Here is a 12,748-nt window from a genome sequence, read left to right as displayed (position 1 = left end):
AAATAGTGAAATGTAGAGAAAATGTGGAGATAGTAGAATGTAGAAAAAATGTGGAGATAGTGGAATGTAGAAGTAGTAGTTGGAAGAAGTATTGTAGTTGTCTTAGTTGTTGTAGATGTTGGCTTGCATCAAATGGTAGATGATGGCAACCATCTCACCAAAGGTCCCATCACAAGAAGCATGACCAAACAAATAAAAGAAGAGTCAAACAAAGAAGGTGAAATCAAAGTCAAAAACTTTTCTTTTCATGGACGATCATTGAATAACTTTTGCGCTTGTATTTGAGCCTAGTAGTGTAGGATTTTATTTGGGCCTTGGGCCTAGTGGTATAGGTTTGATTGGGCCTTGTATTTTGGGCCAAGAAGAAGGGTTTTGACCAACCAAGTCAATAAAGGGTCAAGGCCCAATGTTGACCTTGCTTGGACGTTCTTTTTGGTGAGTTGACCAAGAGGTCAACTTTTTGGACAAGCTTGGAGGCCAAGGAGTCATTTTCATCCAAGACATATGGAAGCACCCTATTCGAGAGTTTTTCCTCTTAGTTAGTGGACATGAGTCACTTTAGGAATAAAGATTTTTTCCTTAGGTACTGACCATATGTCACTCTCTCATTTGAGAGGATTTTTGCCACTTGTCTCTCTCCTATTGGAAAGGATTTCTCCTTGCTCTCCAAGTCAACCAAGATGGATATTCTAAGTTAAAGTTTCAGCCCATTTTGAGACACCTTAGCCTATAAATAGAGGTGTTCTCCATCATGTAATCACCTTGGAAATTATAGTAAAGTTATGCTTTCATTTTGTGCACACAACCTCTTCTAAGGTCACTCTAGGCTAGAGAACCCAAGTGGCCTCCTCTAGCCCCCTTCCTCCAAGAGTTGGCCCAACCTCTTTTAGAGAACCCTTAAACACTTCATCTTTCACCATATAACCATCCAAAACCGTGACACGTTCATCCATGCACACCACTACAAATTCTGCACTCCTTCATCAAAACCGTGAGCACCATGAACATGGCTTGGTTGCTTCTAGATTTTGTTTGTCCTAGCTAGAGCATTGTCATCAATAGAGTACATGGGTATTTAGAGACCCATAGATTATTCTAGAACATGTTAGGCACAACTTATGTGGAATGTCCAAAATTTTTACCTATGTAGAATGTTCTTGATTTTTTCTTACTATCTTAGGCTTCTTTACAATATTCTAGAATTTGTATTACATTTCAATTCTTCTATCTTAGGATTTTCTTCATTCTTCTAGAATTTGCATTACACTTTAATAGTTATGCAGTGCCATTCTATTTAATAAATTTAATGAGTGAAACAGTAAGCAATTTTAAAACGGTGACAAGGTGGGGAATAATCTCTTTCTGATAAATTAAGTAAACGTAAAGTAAATGTGTAAATGTATTTGATACTCTTTACAAGTCTACTTCCCTTGTTTCCAAAACTCAACAGATTAGGATATCCACTGAACCAAATACCATCATGAATCTTAATCTTCATTGTCTTAAGAGTGTAGCATTAGTTTATACATGACAATTATGTTAGTATATGTTTTCTTCAAATAAAATCATAGTTAGAAAATATAGATAACTTAGACTAGTTACAAAAGTAGTGGAAAAAGTTTTTAGATTTTGTTAAAAATAAACTAGGTTACTAACGTAGTTGAGGTGTTTTTCATTGTTTTTGTATAGCTAATTTGTGTAACTTGAATTGATACAACAAAATTTAACGAAGGATAGCAAAATGGAGTTGGTTGACGACTAATAAAGAGCAAATAAATGAAAAAAAAGGTAGCTGAAGTTGGATGTGAGAGCATTTTGACTAATTTTCTACACATTAGACTTTTTAGTTGACCTTTTGCAAATCAAATCCTTTACTTAAATCAGTTGTGGAAAATTTCATCGGACATCAAAATACACTTGTTGGGAGCTCGAAAACCTTGGAAAGAGGGTTAGAAGCTGACTTAACCAAGCATCTCATTTTACACTTGTTTAGTTAATTAGTGTAGTTAATTTAGCCTAGTTTATTATTTTTTAGAGAACTAATATACTAACTTGTATGGTGTAACTTCTATGCAATTCAACAACTCTAATATAGTGAATTAAAGGTGGTTAGTGGTTTATCAAGAGAAACCCACCAAGGGTGTAATTTGAACCAAAATTCAAAAGGGCTAAAGATGCATAATTTACCCAAAGATTGAATTTTCAAGTAAAAGCTTTAATTCATGTTTTGAATGTTGGAGACCCTATACATAACTTGTTTGCACATATTAAAAGCTGAAGAAATAATTAAAGAGCTTTCAAAAGAATTATTGCACCTAATCAAGACTGACTCTACTATGTTTAGTTACTAGACTAGTTAGTTAAAGTAGATTTTCTAGTTATAGGAAATAGAATAGTTAACCTTAGTTAGTTGATTTTAGAGAGTGGAACCATTTTATATAGTTGTGTGAAGAAACAATTACGGCTGACTGATAACCGTTGAAAATACCGTTATCTGTGATGTAATTTTGATAATAAATGCACCATTTTCTACTTAGAAACTTGCTTGGAATCATGTTTTTCTGTTAAGTTGTGTGAATAAGAGAGTTGAGGTTGAATTTGATGAATTTATGACTAAATTCCCTTGTTTTGGCAGGAAATGAGATAATATGGAAAACAGAGATGAAGTGCCAAAGAGATGAGCTCATAAAGGCCTGGAAAAGCACCAAAAGGGAGAAATACTCGAAGCTTGCGCGCCCTTTTTGGAGGCTTAAGCGTAGAAGAGTGTTGCTCACCACCTGGACGCCCTTTTTGCGGCAATTAAGAACGTGGTTAACACAACCCACTCCTTGCACCAGCTCTGGTGCGGGAGAGAGATTTAGGCCTTGGACCTCCTTTCTCGTTGACGCCATTGATGGTCAAGGCCCGTCCGAGTCTCGCCAAAACTGTGGGGGAAAAAGAAAATGGTATGTTCTAAGAGAGGAAGAATCTATTTGAGTTGGCGAAGAAGAAGAGAAAAGAAATTATATTTTATATTAAATTACAAACCCACATCACTACCACCTTTAATGTGCCACTGCTTTATATTTGTCAAGTAAGCATGTCACCTTACTATAATCTTAACGTTGTTTATTCAAATTGATGAAAGGATCCAATAAATTCAATTTAAAAAAAAAACATGAAAAATAGAAAGACATACTCGAAACTATTCTACGTACACATAAATCTCAATTATTAAACCTATTTTTTATAAAAAAATAAATTATAGCCTATAAAAAGTTGGTATAAAAAATTATTTTTGTCTTAGTCTTTCCAGACTGTAACGAGTATATAAATAAATAATTTACTAATTCCCCCTATTATTCGTTATGTCTAAGAAGACAACTAATAATTATGACATGACACTAACCATAAAGTCAAAACTCGGGTAGCCAAAGTAATTCGAAGTGTTTCTAATGAGGAAAGAGAAAAGCTTTAAAGCAGCATGCAACTTTCTATATCCAACCTTGTCTCTCTTGCACGTGTCTCAGTCTTTTGGTTAATTGTCGACGTTAACTTCCCTTGGCTCCCCAATACGAGCGGTAATAGGTACTAAACTGTGCCCTCACAGATTCAGCTTCTCCATGATTTCAATTAAACCCACTTTCTTGGGAACATAATTTTCTACACTAGTGACACCTGAAGCTCTGACATTTCACATTAGCTTTATATAATGGACACATTTTGGCTCAAGTTCTTTATATTTTATGGGAAATGATACTTCGACAACCAATTTTGACAACATTTTGACACGGGCCATGTGTCAAAATGCCATTGGTTCAGGTGGAAAATGATTTCAGAATTTTATATGACGTGGAAATGCAGTCAAGTGGCAGAGAGGTTTGAAATTAGAGGGTTTCATTTTCAGTTTTGGGAATTTGAATTTGGGGCATTGGGAGAGAGAGAAGAGAAGGTTGAGAGAGAGCGGGAACCCTAGAGCGAGAGTGTCGTCGGAGTCCGTCTTCCTCGGACCAGTTCCTCCGACCACCCACGAGTTCCGCCGGAGTACTTCTTCCTCGGACCATCTAGGTGTGCCGCCGGAGTCCGTCATCGCCCGACCAGGCACGAGTTCCGCCGGAGTCCGTGTTGGGGCATTGGGAGAGAGAGAAGAGAAGGTTGAGAGAGAGCGGGTACCCTAGAGCGAGAGTGCCGTCGGAGTCCGTCTTCCTCCGACCAGTTCCTCCGACCAGTTCCTCCGACCACCCACGAGTTCCGCCGGAGTCCGTCTTCGTCCGACCTATAGCGTTCCCATTGAGGGTCGCCGCAGCTCCGTCTTCGTCTTCCGTTCGACCCAGCCACGACTGCTGTCGGAGCTCGTCTTCTTCGACGTATACCGTTCCGATTGAGGGTCGCCGCAGCTCCGTCTTCGTCTTCCGTTCGACCCAGCCAACCAAGCGCGCGTTTTCAGCGTCCGTTCCTCCCACCCTCTTCGTTCGACCTATAGCGTTCCCATTGAGGGTCGTCGCACCTCATTCCGTTCGACCCAGCCAACCAAGCGCCCGTTTTCAGCGTCCGTTCCTCCCACCCGCTTCGTTCGACCTATACCGTTCCCATTGACGGTCGCCGCACCTCCTTCCGTTCGACCCAGCCAACCAAGCGCCCGTTTTCAGCGTCCGTTCCTCCCACCCTCTTCGTTCCCTGTGTCGGACCCACTGGCAATCGTGTTCATTAAAGGTTGGTTTATTTGTATTGAGTGGAATGAATTTGTAATAGATGTATGATGTGGTTTATGTACGATGTTGCTTATGTATGATATGGTGTTTGTAAGGTGTACAAATATGACATGTTGGATGGCGGTGGAATGTGATTTATGTATGATGTCTGTGGTTTGTTAATACCCTTTGTTGAATAAATAAATTGTGTGGTGATTGATACTATGGACATGAGAACATAAACATTATTGGTACGACGATACTGAAAATGTTTGTCCCAAGTGCCAAAATTTATGGAATAGAGGACCTCCAAAAATAATGTAATGTACTTTTTTTGCCTTTGTTGTAATATAGATATTTGATAAGTTAATAGATGAAAGAAATCTGGTTGGATGACTTTGATTTATTAGAAGGTCCTTTGATATAAATAATGATATTGTGTGGTTGTCCATTTCTTGTTAATCCTTTCCAATTTCACGTATAATTGAACTGTATTGCATTTTGTAGTGTTATTGTTTTGTATAGATGTTGTTTGGTTATTCTTACATTGTTTTTGTAATTTTGTTGGATTGGTAGTCATGGATTGCACAAAAGAAGAAGATTACAAGAATGTAAGTAGATTTAATATTATTAACACTTATGATGTCTTGAACTGTTTTAACAACATGGGTTCATTTGAAATTGTTTGGTTTGTTTTTTTGCTTCTTACTGGGGTTTTGTTTAATGTCTAGAAAGCATGTGAGTCTTGTGATAAGAGTGAAGAATTTTATTTTCTTAAAGTCATTCATGCCGTAGTGGATGGAATACACAACATATTTATTATAAAGATATTAAAATATTTTGTTTCTAATAATGTTTTATTTACAACTTTAAATTATTAACCAGTTTCATTGATGTGATTTTTTAGCCTTTGGGTATAAGGAAGATAAGGTGCATCATGTTAAATTTTAAAGAAGATTTCTTAGGCATAGAAAAATGACTTACGAAGACTTAGTTATAACACTATACATTTGCCTCTCCCCTCCCCTCTTTGAAATAGTAAGCAAATGTTTATAAAATGTAATGTAGAGTGTCTTATAACCTCACATCTCTTAAGACTATTGCAACCATATGCACAAAAATAAAAAATTGTACTAGTTTTTTAAGACACCGTAGGATGTTATGAATAATGTATGCATTGGTCTGATCAATATTTATATGTGCAGGATTACGACACAATAGTAGTGGAAAGAAAGATTGAACTATCTGGAGGGCAGAAACAATGGGTGGAAATTGCACGAGAATAGTGAAGAATACAAAAAATATTACTACTATATGAGGCCATTAGTGCATTTGATGCATCTGAAAAAGTGGTTCAAGATGCACTAGAGCGTGTTATGGTGAATCGAACCATAATAGTAGTGGCTCACAGGTTATCCACTACAAAGGATGTTGGTTTAATTGTAGTAGTAAAAAGTTGTGTGATAGCATAGAAGGGAACACATGAAGCATTAGTGAGCAATGAAGGTGATTATGCTTCCTTAGTAGCATTGCACGCAAGTGTTTCTACATTCTAGTTTGCTTTCACCTTCTTTTGATTTTATTCGAGAAATACCGCTCTGAAATATTTTCATACCAATAATTTTACAACTTTAAATGTCACTCTTTGTCTTCATTCTGCATGGATGTTCACACACACACACTATATATATATATATATATATATATATATATATATATATATATATATATATATATATATATATTTCATTTTTGTTAACATATATCATTAATGATTTTATTAAATTTTTTGTTATTCCATTGACTATCCAAAATTTGTATAAATGTCTCAATTTGTAGTTTGAAGCACGATAGCGTTAACTTGATAATAATATAAAATTTTTTTCTAGACTTTTTCACATTTTTAATATCACGTCATTTTATTTTCTACACTAGAATTTTATTTTACTGTAATGCACTTTAATTATTTTTTTATTGATAAATAAATAAATTTTTATTTGTAAAAAATATAAAACACCACTTAAAATCATTAAAAATTATATTTAAAACATAGAAAATTAAAAATATAACAAAATGTCAAATTTTTAATTGAAAATTTATAAGAGTTTTAAAATAGAAAGTAAAAAATTAAAAAAATAGTAAAAATATAGAATTTTTAATTGAAATTCATAAAATTTTAAAAATAAAAAATATATATACAAATTTATTTAAGAAGAATTATAAAAATAGAAATTTAAAAATATAACCATTTAAGATATTTGAAATAAATTTCACTATTTTTATTTTATTAATTATCCACTTCAAAATCAATGTCATTTTCATAGTTGGTTTTTCTGTGCAAAACTTTTGCCTCAAGTATCCACTTATTTTGTCTTTGCTACCACTACTGTTTCTACACCATGAGTTTTACTAAATATGGTTCCTTGGTCATGAACTTCTATATAAATACATAATAATTGGTTTCACATGACTTTTAAATTGAAGAAATGATGAGAAATAAATTAGACAGTCCAAAATGAGTGTAATCTTCGTCGTTGACCTGCCTATGCAAAACTTTTGCCTAAAGTACCCACTTATTTTGCCTTTACTACCACTGTTGTTTCTGCACCATGAGTTTTACTAAATATGGTTCCTTTGCCATGGAATTCTATATAAATGACATAATAATTGATTTCACATCACTTATAAGTTTAAAAAATGATGAGAAATAAATTAGGTAGTCCAAAATGAGTGTCATCTTCGTCGTTGACCTGCCTGTGCAAGACCTTTGCCTTAAGTACCCGCTTATTTTGCTTTTGGTACCAATGTTGTTTGTGCAACATGAGTTTTACTAAATATGGTTCCTTGGCCATGAACTTCTATATAAATGGCATACTATGTGGTTTCACATCACTTTTAAGTTGAAGAAATGATGAGAAATAAATCAGGTAGTCCAAAATGAGTGTCATCTTCGTCGTTGACCTGCATGTGCAAGACTTTTGCCTTAAGTACCCGCTTATTTTGCTTTTGGTACCAGTGTTGTTTGTGCAACATGAGTTTTACTAAATATGGTTCCTTGGTCATGAACTTCTATATAAATGGCATACTATGTGGTTTCACATCACTTTTAAGTTGAAGAAATGATGAGAAATAAATTAGGCAGTCCAAAATGAGTGTCATCTTCGTAGTTGACCTGTCTATACAAAACTTTTTCCTGAAGTACCCAGTTATTCAAATTAAAGGTGTTTGGACATGATACTCAATATTTAAAGTTGGAAACATTTATGTTCAAGTCAGTGTTGATACTCAATATTTAACGTAACTCTCTACTTATTTGAACTATGCTCCCACACCTATATTGAAGGTATATTTCTTTATTTTTAACATCATTTGGTTACTTAGGCAGTATGTTTTGATCATGATGGGGTGTCCTTGTTCAAACTAAAGGTGTTTGTACATGATACTCAATATTTGAAGTTGGAAACATTTATGTTGAAGTGAGTCTACCCTGGTGTGCATAACTACTAACGTAACTCTCCACTTATTTGAACTATGCTCCCATAACTTCATAATCTCGATTTTCTATTTCTTTTAAGTCTATCTAAGCATATCAAAATCGCTAATATGTGATGATATTATTAAAAAATAAAACTTAAACAAACAGTCCTATTACTAAACAAATTAATAAAAAAATCCACAATTTCGTCACATTTTCATTATGCTTAATTTGAAAGTCATCATCATAATGATTGTACAGTTTAGGCAATTTGGATATTAAATTTTCTCTATGAAAAAAGTCATTCATTACAAAAAGGAATGCTTAGGGAACAAAGTCGTCACATGGCTAGCTAGCTACTTGTAGAATACTCGACTTAGGTGACTTTTCTAGCCTTTTTAATTTCTACACACACGTGAAGAAAAAAATACTTCCATAATCTAAGGTCTAAAGAATGATTTTGAAATCATATTACAAACAGAAAATACATCAGAAATAATTTTGTAATTTCATTGCAGTTGAATGTAGATATTCTAACCATATCTCGATTATTTTATTTCTTTTTCCAATTTTAATAACAACATATAACTCACCCTTTATAATCAGAAAAAATTATCAAATCAAACACATTAACTTACTGTTTGATAAACTGGAGGTATAATCCTTAAACATATGTATATATATACACCTACGAAAGAACAATGTTTGAAAAAGGTTTTGTTCTATGTACAAATCTAAAAGAAAATCCAAGGGAATGGGTAATTTTTCAAAAAGGTACACAATTGGCACCCATTCCCATGTTCTGTCGTAAGCTTTAAATTCACTTGACCTCCTCATCTATGATGATGCTGTGGATTTCAGAATTAGGTGATAGTTTGAACTTGAGAATCTTGTGAAGCTGACAAAAAGGTTTCACTTGCTTTGTTGAAGTTTGACTTGAATCAATTAGTCTTGTTATAGAGAAAAGGTTCACTTCAAATGATCTTGTCTCTTCATGAACCACAAGGGCATCTGCATGTTATCAAATAACTTAATTTAAAGGGGGAAGTAAATCAAATTAAAAATTAGTTCCATAAAATCATGTCTTCCATAAAACATGAGCATCTTAACAATTTGAAAGGCATCGTTACTGAGTGATTAAAGGATTATTATTATTCTGAAAACATATATAATTCAACAATTGATTGACAGATAGAAATAAAGTAGAATAAATATAGAAATAGAGATATTCTTCATTGCTAAATCTTCTACAAGTTCATTTTAAAGTTTACTCGAGACTATAGCTGCACCATGGGTGGAGAAGCAATAATACCAACTTCCAAATATAGATTACAGTTACATGATCTATTACTGCTATATAAAATAGTACATAGGATAACATGATGGATGGGGGAGTTAATTAACGGATGCTACTAAACATGCCGACAGATAGAGCAACTGAGAGAAATTTGGGAAAAAATATAAATAACAACATTGTAGGAAAATGCCCATGATTTTCAATCTCAATGAAGACAGGAACTACGACATTATAAATCTTTTACTTACACAGGAAATGCGGAAGAATCAGATTAGCAACCTAGACAACACAAAACTATAAAAACAAAACATTGATGAGAATATCTTTCAAGGGAGGAACTACAGACTTTTAGGTGCTTATAGAACTATACAATAGAACCATACAACAAAACATAGATGGAAGGGGACATATTCTCCCATCTTAGAGTTCCAACATTATCAATCCCTTACATTACCCAACATATTCTCACAAGAATAACAACCAAAATTAACATGGGAAGATCTTTTGAAGACTAGAGATTTTCTAATTACTATATAACCATAAAACAAAAATGTGAACGAGCAATATGGTATTCTGCTAGAAAGTTCAATTGACCTCGCTCGGTAGCGTGAGACCCTTGATAAGATGAATCCAGCCAATAGCCACATAGACCAGGGTTTCCAATGAAACTGCAAATAAAATGTGACGTCAAAAAAAGCCAATAGCCACAACTCCATAAATCTCAAAACAATAACTCCACAATCATACTTACATCAAACAAAGTCCAAAATACAAATAATGTTATTTAACATATCAATGAAACAATAATTTTTTTGCAGAAATAAGCATTAAAAACTTACAAGTTTGGTTGGCTTGGAGTGTGCAAGTGTTGTACCTGCAACGTAGTTGACCTGGTTGTGCAAAACATTTGCCTGCAGTCCTCACTTATTTTGTCTTTGCTACCACTGCAGTTTCTGCACCATGAGTTTTACAAAAAAATGGTTCCTTGGACATGGAATTGTATATAAATGACATAATGATTGTGTCAAAAGAACTAAACCAGTAAATGGTCAAAAAAATTAGAAAAAAACTTCATACTTTCCACCCAAAAACGCCATCAACCACTAAATCTTCTACACAACTTCAACCCACACTTAACCATACCTTGAAAGGGTCCGGCGACACTCCGGCGATGCTCCGGCAGCCACCGCAAGGGTCCTCTATTCCATAAATTTTGGCACTTGGGACAAACATTTTCAGTATCGTCGTACCAATAATGTTTATGTTCTCATGTCCATAGTATCAATCACCACACAATTTATTTATTCAACAAAGGGTATTAACAAACCACCAACATCATACATAAATCACATTCCACCGCCATCCAACATGTCATATTTGTACACCTTACAAACACCATATCATACATAAGCAACATCGTACATAAACAACATCATACATCTATTACAAATTCATTCCACTCAATACAAATAAACCAACCTTTAATGAACACGATTGCCAGTGGGTCCGACACAGGGAACGAAGAGGGTAGGAGGAACGAACGTTGAAAACGGGCGCTTGGTTGGCTGGGTCGAACGGAAGGAGGTGCGGCGACCGTCAATGGGAACGGTATAGGTCGAACGAAGCGGGTGGGAGGAACGGACGCTGAAAACGGGCGCTTGGTTGGCTGGGTCGAACGGAATGAGGTGCGACGACCCTCAATGGGAACGCTATAGGTCGAACGAAGAGGGTGGGAGGAACGGACGCTGAAAACGCGCGCTTGGTTGGCTGGGTCGAACGGAAGACGAAGACGGAGCTACGGCGACCCTCAATCGGAACGGTATACGTCGAAGAAGACGAGCTCCGACGGCAGTCGTGGCTGGGTCGAACGGAAGACGAAGACGGAGCTGCGTCGACCCTCAATGGGAACGCTATAGGTCGGACGAAGACGGACTCCGGCGGAACTCGTGGGTGGTCGGAGGAACTGGTCGGAGGAAGACGGACTCCGACGACACTCTCGCTCTAGGGTACCCGCTCTCTCTCAACCTTCTCTTCTCTCTCTCCCAATGCCCCAACACGGACTCCGGCGGAACTCGTGCCTGGTCGGGCGATGACGGACTCCAGCGGCACACCTAGATGGTCCGAGGAAGAAGTACTCCGGCGGAACTCGTGGGTGGTCGGAGGAACTGGTCCGAGGAAGACGGACTCCGACGACACTCTCGCTCTAGGGTTCCCGCTCTCTCTCAACCTTCTCTTCTCTCTCTCCCAATGCCCCAAATTCAAATTGCCAAAACTGAAAATGAAACCCTCCAATTTCAAACCTCTCTGCCACTTGAGTGCATTTCCACGTCATATAAAATTCTGAAATCATTTTCCACCTAGACCAATGGCATTTTGACACGTGGCCCGTGTCAAAATGTTGTCAAAACTGGTTGTCGAAGTATCATTTCCCATATTTTATTCCTTTAAAAATACAACATTATATGAAGTTATAATGACAATATAGTTAAGTGGTAGATGTTAAAACGCATACTTCATAATGCTGAAAATAGTGCAATACTAACTGGTGTATAGGCCCCCAAACTCCGTACTAGAAACAGCTCACTCATGGTGGGAGAATCTAACAAATCTAACATTTACATTCTACATAGAACATTCAATTAATGGCATGGTCAACAAATAAAATCATCACAGAACCGACACTGAATTAGAAAATGAGATCTAATTTGCAAGTGAGAAAATGATGACCTTAACTCCAAATTCCGAAGATAATAGTAAAAAAAGTTATTTGAGTGGATTATAGTTATTAGTAATAAGCAGAAGGATAGGTGTGAGATTTGGTGAAATAGAAGGGGACAAAATAGACATCCGCCCGGAAATAAAGGGAGACCGTACAGTCCAAGACAGCAAAATAACCTCCACAAACAAAGGTGAGTCACTCCAACTACAGTACAGTCTTTGTTGTTGTTACTTTCTTTTCTTCTCTCTCCTCTACCCTTCTTTCTTTCTATCTCTCTCACCCTGCCACACATCACACCCAACAGTCTAAGCATTGCAGCAACTGCACCACTGCTCCCGCCTCAGCCTGCAGACAAGAAAAAGGGCAAAAAGAAAAAATAATATCATATCAATAAAAACAATTAAATAATACCGAAAAAAGTTCTAGCTTTTCTTATATCAACGAAAGTATCTTGCGGGAAGTGACCCAAAGATCAACCCTTTTATTGGGTAACAATACCTATCATGCAAACGATCTCGTTAATTGAATGCTTGTATGCACACTAGTTTAAAAATTGAATCTTTCATTACACACATAAAAGATAAAAT

General features: G+C 36.0%; 1 long non-coding RNA gene across 1 annotated transcript; it reads right to left on the bottom strand.

The window, feature by feature from the left end:
- Nucleotides 1-10,070: 10,070 nt before the first annotated feature.
- Nucleotides 10,071-11,255, bottom strand: LOC128194950 (uncharacterized). Its single transcript, XR_008246422.1, has 3 exons — nt 10,586-11,255; nt 10,282-10,395; nt 10,071-10,110 (listed from the first exon to the last, which is right to left on the bottom strand). It is a non-coding gene; the product is annotated as an uncharacterized LOC128194950 (long non-coding RNA).
- Between the last annotated feature and the right edge of the window lie 1,493 nt (nt 11,256-12,748).

The sequence above is a fragment of the Vigna angularis genome, chromosome 1 (genome assembly GCF_016808095.1).
Source record: "Vigna angularis cultivar LongXiaoDou No.4 chromosome 1, ASM1680809v1, whole genome shotgun sequence".
NCBI lineage: Eukaryota > Viridiplantae > Streptophyta > Magnoliopsida > Fabales > Fabaceae > Vigna > Vigna angularis.
The sequence above is the reverse complement of the archived record's forward strand: the minus strand, read 5'-3'. Positions and strand labels throughout refer to the sequence as shown.